This window comes from Ornithorhynchus anatinus, chromosome 19 (assembly GCF_004115215.2).
Source record: "Ornithorhynchus anatinus isolate Pmale09 chromosome 19, mOrnAna1.pri.v4, whole genome shotgun sequence".
NCBI classification, from domain to species: domain Eukaryota; kingdom Metazoa; phylum Chordata; class Mammalia; order Monotremata; family Ornithorhynchidae; genus Ornithorhynchus; species Ornithorhynchus anatinus.
In genome coordinates, this window is record NC_041746.1 from 33,683,997 (window position 1) to 33,699,448 (window position 15,452).

A 15,452-nucleotide genomic window follows, 5' to 3' on the forward strand; every position below is an offset into this window, starting at 1 on the left:
ACATCTAGCCACCAGCATGCTGTCCAGCTTGAGCAAAGAACCAATTTCCTCATGTTTTTCCAGGATGAAAGGCCATGGTGCAATTAAGTTGTCTCCACATGGACATTACAGTATTAAAAGTGGATGAAACCCTATATTTGCATTATGACACACTAACCCAAATACTGCATTCCTCCAGGAGAAGACAGACGGATAGGCCTTTACTATAGGAATTGAGATCAGATTCTAAGACAGAAAATTCCAACCCTTTCATAACTGAGGGTGAGGGTTCTTGTTGGTCCCTTTAGTTACTGCCACTCATTCCTCATCATGGCTTCCCTTCAACCAATCCTGCTGTTCTATCCTTGACTAATGGTGCAAGGAGCTACTCCCTGGCATTCTCCTCGTAGCTACCCTGGCCTGCAGACTGTTCCCAAAGGTATGCTCTCATGGGGGCAGGGAATGTGTCTGTTTATTATTATATTGTACCCTCCCAAGTGCTTAGTCCAGTGCTCTGCACACTGTAAGTCCTCAATAAATACAATTTATTGCCTGGCAAGAATCGAGGCTTAGTCTCCCTTTCTGGGCAGCCGAATGGTCAGAATCGGGCCCCTGGACCCCATGTGTTCAGCTCCTGTATAGGTCATCCAAATGGATTACTGAAGCACTTACCTTATGTGTGACCACTTTTCCTTCTTCCTCCTGCTGTCATTTATCTTAGTACCTGTCTCCCCTGCTAGACTGAAAGCACCTCAAGGGCAGGAAAGGTGTCTACTAATTCCATTGTCCTTTCCTAAATGGTCAGCACAGCACTTAGGACAGAATAGGTGCTCAGTAACTACTAATTGATTCTCCCATCCATCGGAGCAAAGTGGCTGACTTGGTGGCCCTGGCAGCAAGGGCAAATCAGCCTGAAAATTTGCTGAAATAAGCCCCACTCTTCTGGTTTTCTGCTTTCGCCCAGTGGGGCACCATAGGTGAGGAGACCCTTGGTGGGGTTGTGGGGGGAGGATAGGTGGGAAGGTGCTTCTAAGGGTTGGAGCACAGTAACCCAGTTCCAGCACCAATACTGATGGGGAGGCTTCCACCATTAGGCAGCCCCACTCCTGAAGCTCCCTGCATTCATGCCCTCCAAGTAAACGGCCACCTGGATCCAGTGGTTGCCTAGACATTTCAGTCCTGACATTACAGTACAGGATCAACAGTGCTGTGGTTCTTCCAGCCATCAAGGGGTCCCACTCACACAAAAAAACCTTCACAGGACTTCACACAGAACCACCCCCCTGCCCACCTCCTCACTCCCTGCTCTCCATAGCTCAGAGAGAATACAACTGGCAGGAACAAGAGTGCAAGTGGCCCCATGACAGCCACTAACACAATCAATGTCACCATGCAGACTCATCCATCATTTAATGGGAGACTCCACCCAGTACACTGTGGGAAGGCAGGACCCCAGAACTGTTCCAGTGAAGAAGAGGAGGATGTGGGGCCTCAGAAAGGACAATGGGGGAAGGGCAGAGTAACTGTAGATATATGGTAAAACAACATTTGTGTTGCCATATTATTACTATTATAATAAACGGATAGTGGCATCTATTAAACATTTACTATATTCTAGGCATTGTACTAACTACTGAAGTAGTTACTACGCAATCATATAGAGATCCTCACCCAGTTGAGAACGGTAAGCTCCTTATGGGCAGGGAATGTGACTAACAATTTTTTCATATTATATTATCCCAAGCACTTAGTTCAGTGCTCTGCACACAGTAAACGTTCAACCAATGTAATTGAGCAGGTATTTAATCCCCATTGTACAGATGAGAAAATTGAGGTACAAAGCTGCTAAAAGCCTTGCCCAAGGTCACCCAAACACATGGTAGAGCCGGAGTTCAAACCCAGGCTTCCTAGCTCCCAGTCCTGTGCTCTTTCCCCTAGGTGAGACTGCTTCAAAAAGTCTAAATTACATTAATGTGATGGTATCTGGTGATTTAGGTAAAAAAAGTAAATAAAATGAGACAGTCACTTGATTGCAGCCCTTAGAAGATCAAGCAGCACTTCTGATTCCAGCCGTCCTGCTAAAGTCTGCCATAAGGCCTGTCTGCTGCTTGGTCCTTCTCCTTCCGACCTCAGCCTGCCCTGACAGTTGTCTGCTGTCTGTCCCGCCTCACCTTCCATCTACCCTGACCTCTGACTAGCCAGCCAGGTCTCTCTGGCCTGCCTTATGCCCGGCCTCTGTCCACCTGACTACATCACATCGATCTTTCCAGTTCTCTGCCTGGGCTGGACTCCATAAGGACTTAACTGTCAGACTCCTGATAGCCATGTGCCTCCTATCCCCTACCTTCAACCTACCCAGTCTCTGAGTGTGTATGGAACCAAAGTGACCAATTTCCCTAAATTCAGTAACTCTAAAGCACTTCTGGACATACCCTTAGTATATTCATTCAATAGTATTTATTGAGCGCTTACTATGTGCAGAGCACTGTACTAAGCGCTTGGGATGAACAAGTCGGCAACAGATAGAGACAGTCCCTGCCGTTTGACGGGCTTACAGTCTAATCGGGGGAGACGGACAGACAAGAACAATGGCAATAAACAGCGTCAAGGGGAAGAACATCTCGTAAAAACAATGGCGACTAAATAGAATCAAGGCGATGTACAATTCATTAACAAAATAAATAGGGTAACGAAAATATATACACTTGAGCGGACGGGTACAGTGCTGTGGGGATGGGAAGGGAGAGGTGGAGGAGCAGAGGGAAAAGGGGAAAATGAGGCTTTAGCTGCGGAGAGGTAAAGCGGGGATGGCAGAGGGAGTAGAGGGGGAAGAGGAGCTCAGTCTGGGAACGCCTCTTGGAGGAGGTGATTTTTAAGTAGGGTTTTGAAGAGGGAAAGAGAATCAGTTTGGTGGAGGTGAGGAGGGAGAGTGTTCCAGGACCGCGGGAGGACGTGACCCAGGGGTCGACGGCGGGATAGGCGAGACCGAGGGACGGTGAGGAGGTGGGCGGCAGAGGAGCGGAGCGTGCGGGGTGGGCGGTAGAAAGAGAGAAGGGAGGAAAGGTAGGAAGGGGCAAGGTGATGGAGAGCCTTGAAGCCTAGAGTGAGGAGTTTTTGTTTGGAGCGGAGGTCGATAGGCAACCACTGGAGTTGTTTAAGAAGGGGAGTGACAGGCCCAGATCGTTTCTGCAGGAAGATGAGCCGGGCAGCGGAGTGAAGAATAGACCGGAGCGGGGCGAGAGAGGAGGAAGGGAGGTCAGAGAGAAGGCTGACACAGTAGTCTAGCCGGGGTATAACGAGAGCCCGTAATAGTAAGGTAGCCGTTTGGGTGGAGAGGAAAGGGCGGATCTTGGCAATATTGTAGAGGTGAAACCGGCAGGTCTCGGTAACGGATAGGATGTGTGGGGTGAACGAGAGGGACGAGTCAAGGATGACACCGAGATTGCGGGCCTGGGGGATGGGAAGGATGGTCGTGCCATCCACGGTGATAGAGAAGTCTGGGAGAGGACCGGGTTTGGGAGGGAAGATGAGGAGCTCAGTCTTGCTCATGTTGAGTTTTAGGTGGTGGGCCGACATCCAGGTGGAGACGTCCCGGATATATGAGCATATACATATAACATATACATATACGTATATGTATATACATATACATATAACATATATATATGTATATGCATATACATATAACATATACATATAACATATACGTATATGTATATACATATACATATAACATATACATATAACATATACATATGATAGTATATGAGCCCCATGAGACAACTGATCATTTTACATCTACGCCAGCACTTTGTGCACTGCTTCGCACCTTGTAAGCATTAAATACCACAATTATCCTTATATTACATTGCTTCCCCCTTTTAACTGTAAGCTCACTGTGAGCAGGGAACATGTCTACTAACTCTGTTACATTATACTTCCCCAAGCACTTGGCACAGTGTTCTGCACACAGTAAGCGCTCAATAAATACGATTGATTGACCGTAATTTATTTTAATGTTTACCTCTCCAGCAAGGAGGGCAGAGGATGATTTTAAGGACATGGTAAAACAAACCCTCAGACAATTCTGTATCCTAGCAGAACAAGGGGAGTCAGCTGCTGAGCACAGACCTTGCCCCAGGTCCTGGGTCATGTCTTCATGCAACACAACTAAGAAATGCATCCAGGCAGACACACACCCTGGGTCTATTTGGGGATACAGAGTGCAATGGTGACGAGCAAACCTAGGGGACCTGGTCATGGTGCAACCCCTCTCTGGATTGCCAATTGACATCAGAGTAGTAGCAATAATTGTGGATTTTGTTAAATACTTAGTGCCAAGCACTGTAGTAAGTACTGAGGTAGATAAAAGAATCTTGTTGGACACAGTCCCTATCCCTCATGGGGCTCACATAGGAGGGAGAACAGGTTTTGAATCCTCATTTTACAAATAAGAAAACTGAGCCCCAAAGAAGCAAAGTGACTTGCCCCAGGTGTCACAGCAGTCCAGTGGAGGAGCTGGGATTAGAACTCAGGTCCCCAGACCCCCAGTCAGTTCTCTTTCTACTTTTCAGGTTGACATGGCTTTTGGGCCAGGACCATGCTTCAGAGAAAGCAGGAAAAAACCCAACAGAATAAGGTTTGTAATGACTGTATGGGCCTTGGCTTTTCCCACATTTTTGGGGTCCCCCCATACCACCTGTGGATCAACATTAAGGCCCAGGAGACAGAGAGAGTGAACATAAACAAGGTTATAAAAAAAGTGATGTCACTCAGGACTACTGATCATCACCCCCACACACACCCTCCCACCCCAAAAATCTTAGCATACCTTCACTGGCTACTTATTCCATGTATTTAATACTTTGGGCAGGGGTGGTAATAATAAAAATATATAATAATAATGGTATTTGTTAAGTTTTTGTGTGTCAAACATGGTTTTAAGCACTGGAATAGATACAAGAATCAGTTTGGATGTAGTCCCTGCCCCATATGGGTCTCTTAATCATAATCCCCATTTTACAGATGAGGTAACTGAGGCACAGAGAAGTTAAGTGACTAGCCCAAGATCACAAAGCAGACAAGTGGCAGAGTCAGGATAGAATCCAGGTCCTTCTGACTTCCAGGCCTGTGTTACATCTACTAGGTCATGCTGCTTCCCCCTTGGTACATCGGTTTCCAAATTAAAATCAGTGTTCATTATAGAATGTTACATCTTTAAGACAACCCATTAGAGTCATGATACTTAAATCTTTACACGAACCAGGCACTTGGAAGTAAGGATGTAAATCCAGGTAGATGAAGGAGACCCCCATCTCCGGGGTGGGGGCGGGGGACGCTGAGGTCACTGAAAGAGGAGCCCCCAGCCTCTTCCTTCTCCCCCAACCCTCACCACCTTGCAGTAGCACAATGGGGAAGGCAGAGTTTCCTGAAACAGCACAGGTGAGGCTGGGCGATTAACATTTGATCCCCAGTGACCTGAGAATCCACTTATGGAGCTGTCCGTCTGGAAACAATAGGTGAAACGTTTTCAAACTAGCTGAACAGTGTCAACAAACACGTGCTTTGACGGACCAAGACGGTGGGGCCTTGGCGGCGGCCGGCTAGGAAGCCCCTTCCCCCCGAGGCCCCCTTATCTTCTGACAGCGTGAAAACCCTTACCTGCAAATCGCCCGCTGCGTGAAAGGAAGCAGTCATTCATCCTAATGCGGCCCTCGGCTGGCTCTCACTGGACCGTGATGCCCTAGAGCAAAAATGGGAAACGCGTTAAAGGGGGAAGAGGGGTGGGGGATCGCCTTAATACAAGGGTTTTACAGCCGGGTCTCCGGAACCACTTATCCCCGGGCCTCAGTCAGTCCAACAGTGGTATTTACTGAGCGCTTACTACGTGCAGAGTACTGTTCTAAGTGCTTGGGACAGTAAACTACAAAAGAATTAGCAAATACGTCCCCTGCCCATAATGGGTTCCCTCCGGCAGGATTCCCCCTGACCTTCATTCATTCACTTGTATTTACTGAGCGCTTACTGAGTGCGGAGTACTTTACTAAGCGCTTGGAAAGTACAATTCATCAGTAAAGAGAGACAATCTCTGCCCACAGCTAGCTCACAGCCCAACTGGCAGGGAACTTTAAGTTCCCCGAGAGTCTTCTGAATGAGAACATGGGTTGGGGGCGAGTGGAGAGGAGGGGACTTACTCCCTCACCCGCACCTTTTGCAACCAGCCCAGGAGGCTTCATTCTAGCCCTTAGGGCCCGTGGCTACGTTGAGGATCCCTGGGGCCTTTTATCTAACGGGAATGATACTCACAGCACCAGATGCTCCCTCACAAAGACCACCTCTGCCGCAGCCCCAACAAGCAAAGGGACCTGACACGTGCCCTGAAACCCCCACCCCAGCACGTGCCCTACAGCCCAGTCCTGAGATTGAGTGCTCCAGCTAACACCTGGACTTTGAAGGGAAAATAAGGAACAGCAGGAATTGGAGAGGACCCGGCCTAATTTGCCCCAGGTGAGAAGGTTACTCAGCAATTTGCAAGGCCCATTGACTATCTGCAAGGCCCATTGACTATCTGCAGGTCCCTCCCGTCACACCCCCTCCCCTCTCCCCCCCAACCCCACCACCACCAATCCCAGAAAGTAATAATAATGCTTACTAAATTCTTACTATGTGCCAAGCACAGTACTAAATGGTGGTGTACATACAATGTAATCCAGTTAGACACAGTCCTTGTTCCAGGCGGGGTGCCCAGTTTCAGTGCCCCAGCTCCAGCTAACAAAAACAATAATAATAATAATAATAATTGTCAAGCACTTAATCTATGCCAGGCACCATTCTAAACAATGGGGTAGTTATAAGAATATCCATTAAGAGACAGTAATTCCTGTTCCACAGAGGGCTCACCACAGAAGGCTCACCATCTTAATCCCCATTATACAGATGAGGAAACTGAGGTACAGAGAAGTTAAGTAACTTGCCCAAGGTCGCACAGCAGACAAGTGGTAGAGGGGAATTAGAATACAGGTCCTTCTGATTCCGAGGCCTGTGCTCTATCCACTAGGTCATGCAGCTTCACCTGGGGGTCCTCAAGCCTGTAAAAGAGCTGGGAGATAGTCAAGCCTCCAGAGGACAAGGAGCTGGTATCTAAATCAATCAAAATGAATTATTCAAAGTCCCTAAAATGTACAGAGCACAACGATGGAGTTGGTAGACACTATCCCTACCCTCAAGAAGCATATATAGAGTAGCTAGGGAGACAGACATAAAAATGAATTATAGGTAGCAGGAAGAAAATAGGGTATGGCACTATATACCTAAAACTCTCTTGCTTCTGGGATCCTCTCCCAAGGTAGGGTACCATACAGATATCTGTCTGTCTCTGCCAGGGCTGCCTTCAGCTCCCCAGCCCCAGGAAACCGAGAGGAGCCCACCAGCTGTTGGCACCACCCTGGTGTACCCCAGGGGCCGAGGAATCACAGGGACAAGATGGCCAATCTGGAAGTTGAGTCATGACACTGAGTTCTCAGATCTCCAGGGGAGGTCCCATGCTCTACCCAGCCACACATTTCCATTTGTGCTTGTAGTTGGTGCAGACATTGACTAGCCTTGACCTCAACCAAGACATAATAATAATAATAACAATATTAGCAATAATATTTGTTCAGCACACACTATGTGTCAAGCCCTGTGCCAAGCACTGGGGTCAATACAAGAAAATCAGGTCAAACACAGTACGTATCTTGTATGGAGTTCACAGACTAAAGAGGAGGTAGAATGATATTGTATCCTCATGTTACAGGCACAGAGACGTTAAAAAACTTGCTCAAGGTCACACAGCTGGCAATTGATGTCTGTCTCCTCGAGACTGTAAGCTCGCTGTGGACAGGAACTGTATCTATTATTACATTGTATTCCCCCAAGCGCTTAGTACAGTGTTCTGCACACAGTAGGCACTCACTAATTACAATTACTAAGTGACGGAACCAGGATTAGAACCCAGATCTCCTGACACCTGTGCTTTCCTCTAGGAAATGCTTATTCTCTACAGTGATGTCTGCACAGAGTCAGTGCTACTCACTGATTGAGTGAAGAGAGTGGGGAAGTCCAGGGAGTTCCAAGAGGACTGGGTTGGCCATCACTAACTGGAATCTGGCTAACAAAACAAATTGGTGGCCTCAATCAAAGACAGCAAAGTGTCTTGAGCAAATAAGGCTCCTTCGCCCACTGTCTCTGAAAGAAAAAAATGATATTCGCCGTGGTAAATGCAGGGATAAAGAGAAAGCATGAAAGAGAGTCAGTTCTTTCAGGAGCACAGTTTCATTTCCCAGGTTGCACAAAAACAAGGACATATGGTGAAGAGGTAACAAGGGGCCGGGCCTTGTTTAATATCGGAATTAACTTGAGAGAGGCTGTAACCAGGACAGAGACAGCTGGGAGAGAAAAGCTTTGTTCCTGGGACCCCGGAGTCCTGGGAGGGGTCTGACTGTCAAAATCTCCAAGGGCTTATTAAACAAGAAACCTATCAGTCTTAAACTCAGGACCGGGGAAGGTGCAGCTGCAACTAATACCATTACAAATGGTCCATGAAGCAGCAGAGGGAAGTGTAAGAATATCTCACCCCTTCCTACTGGAGAACTAGGATCCTAAGACAGAAGGGTCCCTGGGCAGATGGGACTGGGAGACTCCTAAAGCAATAACATAAATGTCAACTTTGGGGCATCTCTGGGATTCCACTAAACAGGGATCCCCAACTTAGACTGTGAGCTCCACATAGGACAGGGAGTGGGTGAAACCTGATTAACTTTTGTTTTTTTAATTTATTTTAAATAAACTCTTACTATATGCCAGACACTGTGCTGGGGTAAATACAAAATAATCAGGTTGGACTAAATACAAGATAATCAGGTTGGACTAAATGCATGATAATCAGGTTGGACACAGTACCTGTCCTAAAAGGGGCTCCCAGTTTTAATCCCCATTTTACAGATGAAGTAACTGATGCACAGAGAAGTTAAGCGACTTGCCCAAGGTCTCACACAGCAAAGTGGCAGAGCCTGGATTAGAATCCAGATCTTCTGACTCCCAGGCCCTGGTCTTTCCCCTGGGCCATGCTGCTTCCCTTGTATCTACCCCAGTGCTTTGAACCGGGCTTGACACATGGTAAGTGCTTAACAAAAACCATAATGATAATAGTAACAATCACACTTGATGTACAAACTGGACAGTGTTCTGCATCAGGAGGTAGCCTGCATAATGCTCTATACCCATCAAGCACCTAGTACAGCACTCTGCACCCAGTAGATGCCCACTACAATGCACTGTGAAAGTACTCAGTAGAGCACTCTACACTCATTACATTCAGTTGCCAATGATGTTGATGATGATTGAACATCTACTATGTAGTAGATGCCTAATGTATAGAGTACAGAGAAGCAGCAAAGTCTAGTGGGTAGAGCACAGGCCTAAGAGTAAGAAGGACCTGGGTTCTAATCCAGGTTCTGACACTTGTCTGCTGTGTATTAGACCTTGGGCAAGTCACATCTTCTCTGTGCCTCAGTTCCCTTCTCAGTAATAATAATGTTGGTATTTATTAAGCACTTACTATGTGCAGAGCACTGTTTTAAGTGCTGGGGTAGACACAGGGGAATCAGGTTGTCCCACGTGGGGCTCACAGTCTTAATCCCCATTTTACAGATGAGGTAACTGAGGCACAGAGAAGTTAAGTGACTTGCCCACAGTCACACAGCTGACAAGTGTCAGAGCCTGGATTCAAACCCATGACCTCTGACTCCAAAGCCCGTGCTCTTTCCACTGAGCCACGCTGCTTCTCTGGGTATTAAGACTGTGAGCCCCTTATGGGACATGGACTGTGTCCAACCTGATTGGCTTGTCTCTACCCCAGAACTTAGTTCAGTACCTGGCCCATAGAAAGTGCTTAACAAATACCATAAAAGAAAATTTCCTGGAAAATTCATGTAAAAAACCCACTAGGGCTGCTGAAGGAAAAGCAGGTGATACATTTACTATTTAGATTTTCTGACTAGCCATCTTCACTGCCCCCAGTCACTGGATAATTACTGAATTCTCCATTTGATTTTACCTGCACAGAAACCACTGGCAATAACACACACTTTGAAAGAAACATGATCAGTGAACACATTTCACAAAAACCCAATTTTGCCCAGATAAACAGATAAACACAAAAACACAATTAATCACCTTCTTAAAATCTGACCTCTCTCCTCTTTTGCAGCATACAAAGTGAAGTGAAGAACAAAGCGTTTTAATTTATATGGACTGGAGACAGATTAACAGGCTTTCTAATAAAGGTTAAGGTTTGCAGTGTTTTTAATTAAAATTCCCTCCACTGGGCAAAGTAACATTGACTGTGCAGATGTATTAGATCTAACAAAAGAACCTTTTGCACTGTTTAGACAGGAGTGTTCATTCAGATCCGCATGAGAATGAAGTAAGTGAATTATATGAATGTGACATATAATACGACATCAGAGTTATTATAGAAACAAAGCTCTAACTACATTACCTCCATTGGTATTGGATATTGATGTACTTGCTTCAGAACCTTTGGGAAAGCAATAATATTCATAGTGGGCAGCAGAATTTAGGATTCTCAGGATTATATTTTACTCTCCCAAGGACCTAGCACAATGCTCTGCACACAGTAAGAAATCTATATATGTGATTGAATGATTGATTGGAATTAAAGAACACAGGATACATGTGATTCCACTCCCAAAGAGTTGATAAAAACTAAAGAACTAACCACTTTTCATTTCCGTTTAATAAGTTGATCGAACACCAGTCCAGTGCAGTCATCTTCAAAGCCCTGTGTATCTTCACACCTTTCCCTTGACTTCCCCTTTCCAGAGCTGAAGAAAGGATGTGATAAATGTCGTGATTGAAATGATAGATCACGTTTTTATGGACTTGGAAGTTAATTTTACTTAGAAGTGTTTTTATAGACTTGGGAAGAAAAAGAAGAAAACCAACTCAGCTCCTAAGATCAAAAACTTTTTTTCCCAGTTTATTCCACGTCAGTGTGGGTGCCTCTTGACTCTTCGCTAATAAAAGATACTCACTGAAAACAATATGCTTAATTAAGGAAGTTGTTGCAGCAACTCCTCAAAGGAAAGAGATTGTTTTCAGTTAAGGAAAGGGAGGATGAAAAGGAAAAAAGGGGGGGTGGAATTGTTGGGTTTTTAGTTTTGTTTTTTCTCCAGAAGTTCTAAGATATCGGCCTGATCCATTCCATTTACAGCATATTAAAACTATTTGGTGTCTGTGACCTGGATTTCCAGATTTGAAATGGATGTTAGCAGTATGGAACCTTTTTTAACTCCTCTGCAAGTTGATTCTGAAGAGGTGGAGGTTTGCTACATACTGCTGTACTCCGAGATGGTACTAAGTACCAAAGAACTTTCCCTCTGCTGTTTTAAATGAACTGTCCATGCATTTCAGGTGATCACATTATCCGCAGTGATGACTTCATGATTCTCCTGTCATGGAAAATATGTCACTCTGAAGCCATTGCAGCTGTTGCATATTCAGTAGATTCTGTACTTGCATATGTATATGGGGAAGCAGCGTGGCTCAGTGGAAAGAGCGTGGGCTTTGGAGTCAGGGCTCATGAGTTCGAATCCCAGCTCTGCCACTTGTCGGCTGTGTGACTGTGGGCAAGTCACTTAACTTCTCTGTGCCTCAGTTCCCTCATCTGTAAAATGGGGATTAAGACTGTGAGCCCCACATGGGACAACCTGATTCCCCTATGTCTACCCCAGTGCTTAGAACAGTGCTCGGCACATAGTAAGCGCTTAACAAATACCAACATTAACATTAACCTGATGGCTTTGTATCTACCCCAGTCCTTAGTACAGTGCTTGGTACAGAGTAAGTGCTTAACAAATACCACAATTATTATTATTAAGATGAGGAGCTTAATCTCCAGGGCAAAAGGAGGTGCTATAATAGAATAAAGACAGTTGGTGTTTAGTGCTAGGATTTTTTTCTATTCCTTTTGACCCAACATCCATGCTGCTTCATACCTTCTCTCGCCCATTTAGCACTGGCTGTCACTGAATGACTCAATAGTTGCTTTCTGGAGTGGAGGAAATGTGTTTCATCTGTTCTCAGCAAAGGGGTAGGCAGGGATTATGTCCACTAATTTTGTTATATTGTACTATCCCAAGTGCTTATTACAGTGTTCTGTGCACAGTAAGCTCTCAATAAATATGTTTGATCGACTGAATGATAAGGGAGAAGCCACTGGGACTACCTTTCTTACATACTACCTTGGAGAAAGGAGGCCTTTCTGGCCTGGGGAGGAGGTGGATTTTGAGACCCTCCTCTAACCTTGGTGCTCACCTTTCTTGGAACAGGTCCAGATGGAAAAATAACAACAATAATGATAACAATAATAATAGTAATAATTGTGGTATTTTTTAAGTGCTTACTATGCACCAGGCACTGTACTAAGCACTGGAATAGATACAAGCTGATCAAATTGAACACAATCCCTGTCCCCCATGGGCTCACAATCTTAATCCTCATTTTTCAGATGAGGTAACTGAAGTACAGAGAAGTTAAATGACTTACCCAAGGTCACATAGCAGACTACTGTGTCAGCCTTCTCTCTGACCTCCCTTCCTCCTCTCTCGCCCCGCTCCAGTCTATTCTTCACTCCGCTGCCCGGCTCATCTTCCTGCAGAAACGATCTGGGCATGTCACTCCCCTTCTTAAACAACTCCAGTGGTTGCCTATCAACCTTCCGCTCCAAACAAACACTCCTCACTCTAGGCTTCAAGGCTCTACATCACCTTGCCCCTTCCTACCTCTCCTCCCTTCTCTCTTTCTACCACCCACCCCACACGCTCCGCTCCTCTGCCGCCCACCTCCTCACCGTCCCTCGGTCTCGCCTATCCCGCCGTCGACCCCTGGGCCACGTCCTCCCACGGTCCTGGAACGCCCTCCCTCCTCACCTCCGCCAAACTGATTCTCTTCCCCTCTTCAAAACCCTACTTAAAACTCACCTCCTCCAAAAGGCCTTCCCAGACTGAGCTCCTCTTCTCCCTCTACTCCCTCTACCGCCCCCCCCTTCACCTCTCCGCACTCTCCGCAGCTAAACCCTCTTTTCCCCCTTTCCCTCTGCTCCTCCACCTCTCCCTTCCCATCCCCACAGCACTGTACTCGTCCGCTCAACTGTATATATTTCCATTACCCTATTTATTTTGTTAATGAATTGTACACTGCCTTGATTCTATTTAGTTGCAATTGTTTTTACGAGATGTTCTTCCCCTTGACTCTATTTATTGCCATTGTTCTTGTCTGTCCGTCTCCCCTGATTAGACTGTAAGCCCGTCAAACGGCAGGGACTGTTTCTATCTGTTGCCCACTTGTTCATTCCAAGCGCTTAGTACAGTGCTCTGCACATAGTAAGTGCTCAATAAATACTATTGAATGAATGATCAAGTGACAGAGCCAGGTTAAGAACCCAGGTCCTTCTGATTCCCAGGCCTGTGGTCAATCTACTAGTCCATAGTGCTTCTCAACTTGCTTCTCTTCTTGCTTCTCATGTCTTTAATTCTATATGTGCTCTCCCGAGTGCTTTGTACAGACTTGGCAAATAATAGGTACTCAATAAATGTCATTGACTGGATGTCAAAGGCAACTATCACCTGATTATCCCAAGGATCCTTTTGCAATTGCCAGAGGAGAATAGTTGGTAAAGGGACCAGGAATCTGACCCAGTAGCCACTTGCTTTAATTGTCTAAGATTACCCAACCTCATCCCAATCCCAGGAAAGAGGAATGGTACCCTCCCCCATCTTCTCACTGCCACCTCCACAAATGCCAAAGGTCAACTGGGGAATTGGCAGGACCCTGAAGTCACAGCTTCCCCTTGATCTGTACGCCCCACTCACCTAATGAGTAGAGTCTAGCTGAAAAAGTGCATGATCATCCCAAGCCAACAAAGATAGGAGACTATCAAAGGCTGGTGGAGGGTTGCAAGAGACAGAGTGGGGAGTTGACCAGGGGCCCTTTTCTTCTTGGGTTGGATCCCCAAGTCCTTGATCAGGTGAAGTCTCCCTGTATCTCTTAAGATGTTCACTTTCAGATAAGACCTAAAATGCAGGCCCTGACCACATGAAAGATGGGGCAGATGTTTGCAGATGGCTGTGTCACTATGCTGGCCAAAGGCCAATCAGGCAATTATGTCCTGCCCACACATGACGATACTGGGAGTTTCAGCTGGGGTGGCGGGTTTCACTTTCTGCTCTTCCCTAAGGGGGTTGGAGGGGAGGGGGAGGGGAGGGGGGAAGGCGTTGAGGGGTCAGTACAGGTGACTGTACAGTCCTGGACAGTGCTTTTTGCCAGCTCCTAGTACCATCCTTTACATCCAGTAGGCACTTAAATCAATGTGTTGACTACAAAGTGAAATAGTCCATCTCATGGACCACCTTCCCATAAGGTGACCAAAACCAAAGGCAAAATTACCCCACAGAAGGTTCCTGATACCACAGCTAAGCATCTTCAGGGCAAAACCAAGACTCCTTTCCCAAAAAACTCTCAAACCTAGATATTTGTTGATCGGAAGCAGTTCTCGCCTCACTCATCTCCTGACCTCTTACTCACTTCCTTACTCCTGCCTGGAACTCCTTCCCTTTTTAAATGCCAGCCTCCAGCTCTTCCCACCTTCAAAGCCTCCTGAAACCCCATCTCCTCCAAGGAGCTTACCCCCATCAAGCTCCACCTTCAGGAATCTGGGCCATCTAACAGCTGCCCTTAGCATTTACATTCACACAACTACCTTTGGCACTTAGGTATATCTCATTTATCGGGAAGGGTCGGGAGTGAACAGTCCCCCGAATTCGCGGGGTGGGGGGGGAGGAGCTCGCCCACCACTCGGGCATGGGTTTCAAGTGGGGAAATTCAGGAGCTCGGAGCTCTCATAGCTGGGATAGACCCCCTCCCTCCCGACCCCTTCCCCGCACCTTTCCCTGCCCTGCCTCCCCTCTCCCCACCCCACCTCAGGCTCCCCTGACCGACTCAGCGTCAGGACCTGGGAGGTGGACAGTGGGCAGGGGGCCCAGAGACCAGAAGAACCCAGGCCAGCCTGCCCGCAGGACGCTCCCGGGGGCAGGGACCCCTGTCTCTGCATTGAGAGGAGGGGGAGGAGGGGGAGGAGGGGAAGGGAAGGGCACTGAAGCACCGTCGATGCAAAAAGAGTTCATTAGAAATGCTCGGGGTGGGGATAGAGGGCGGGGATGGAGTGGGGAGTGGTCCCTGGTGGTTCCCTTGGCGGGCGTGGCGGGAGGGACTTCCACGGGGAGATTTTGCAGTGTCTCTGTTCCCCTCAGAGGGGCGGTGGGTCCAGACCTCCGGGAAATGTCCTTAGTGAGATGGGGGCGGGGGGGAGGGCAGGGCGAATGGCAAGAAGCGTGGGGCGAGGGGCGAGGGGA

General features: G+C 47.0%; 1 long non-coding RNA gene across 2 annotated transcripts in view; it reads right to left on the bottom strand.

Annotated features, from left to right (window-relative positions):
* Positions 1–6,344, bottom strand: part of LOC114805753 — a 186,128-nt gene extending 179,784 nt beyond the window's left edge. For both annotated transcript variants that reach the window (XR_003753775.2, XR_003753774.1), the window contains exons 1-2: positions 6,286–6,344; positions 5,641–5,722 (exon numbers count right to left, since the gene is read on the bottom strand). This is a non-coding gene — a long non-coding RNA (uncharacterized LOC114805753). The remainder of the gene's footprint in view (positions 1–5,640; positions 5,723–6,285) is intronic.
* Between the last annotated feature and the right edge of the window lie 9,108 nt (positions 6,345–15,452).